Here is a 1616-nt window from a genome sequence, read left to right as displayed (position 1 = left end):
GTCTATATGAATATACATATTTCAAGGGATAGCGGTGTTAAAAATGGAAAATATGATCTGTCTACCATTCCCTTAGTCTCTATCGAGCTAAATAATCATATAGTTTGCACCCTCTGAGACTCAATAATCAGGATCTGCTACATTAGTTGAATATGAATCATTCGCTTTGCGGAGTCGGAGAGGAGGTCGATATGCATATGTTAGAGGCAAAGAAGAAAATAAACTTTCTGCGCCGAAAGCGTATATGATGGTTCTGTTTGCGTGTCGGTGTATCATGAAGTGCGAACCGATGCAGAGTTGTCTCGTTCTGTTTTGTGTCGTGATTGTGCCGCTGGGGGAAATAATTTCTGTATAATCATATTTGAACGAAAAAAAGCGATTTTTTCAGTGAATGGATTAGGATTGGGCGATATCGAATCGATTCCTAGAAAATCGATCTTTTCCATTCCGATTTCCGATTTTTTGGATCGATCTTTCGTACTCGAGAAAATCGAGAAAATCGATTTTTTTTGCTTTCGATCTTTTCGATCTTTTTGTAGATTTGTTTTTCAGTGTACATCGATATTTTATCTCACCAAAGGCCACCTAACATTTTTTTTTTCAAACATAATGTCAACATTTTGATCACTTCTTCTACGATTTACTTCCGTAAAAATGCTGACAGAGACAGAACTAGCGGCAGCTACTGAGAGGATGAACTGTAACCGGTTGCGGATAGGATCTCTGAACCTGATGTTGACATCAATTACAGGCGAAAGGTTGTTTTCTAGAACTGGCCCCAAAAACAAGAATCGGCTTCGACTAAATGGCAGATGTATGGCACGATTGGCTTTTATGGGATCATTGTCAGCTAAGTGCTGGTTGGTTGTTCAATTTGTAAGAATGCTGTTTTCAATTAATTTATTCAATAAAACGACTACCTGACGGCACAAGGTGAATGTCCTGTTGCTGTGGTCCTCATGCTGAGAAACAAAACAAAATGCTTCTGATATTTGAATAGAAAAATGAATTTTGTATTCCCTGTTTAAAGAAAAGACAGCATTCATATAGAATAAACAAATAAATCGAAAATACTTTTTTATTTTTAAAAAATCGATTCGGCAAAGATCGCTTCTTTGGTACCGATTTAATCAGTGGATCGATCCCAACGCTGTTTGGAAAATCGATTCGATAAGATCGATCTTTTTATAAAGATCGCCCAATCCTAGAATGGATCATTTGGTAAACACTGGCCACCGGAATAGCGTTCGAGGTAAATTTTCAATGCATTGACATGAAATAAATTGCGACATACGATCAGCTAGTGTATTGTTTTGCGAGGGCAAGAATGAATCATCAATCAATTATCGTCAACTGATTCTACAATGGAAAAACCATTTCAGAGATTATTCTACTAAGCAGTTGTTTCTAAAACTTCACAGCATTATTAATAATATCCGAAGGTATAAACAAGCGACCCATATAAAATAACAGCGTAGTTCTACGTCAACAGTGCGGTCGTATCTTGGACACAACCTCCTATATTTTTTTTGCTAGTTCATAGGTCAAGATTCACATTATAGCGAATCAAGAAAAAACCCAAAGTGCTTTCGGAGATCAATAGAAAACCACAAAAC

This window comes from Toxorhynchites rutilus, chromosome 3 (assembly GCF_029784135.1).
Source record: "Toxorhynchites rutilus septentrionalis strain SRP chromosome 3, ASM2978413v1, whole genome shotgun sequence".
Classification (NCBI taxonomy): Eukaryota; Metazoa; Arthropoda; class Insecta; order Diptera; family Culicidae; genus Toxorhynchites; species Toxorhynchites rutilus.
This window is presented reverse-complemented; position numbering follows the sequence as displayed.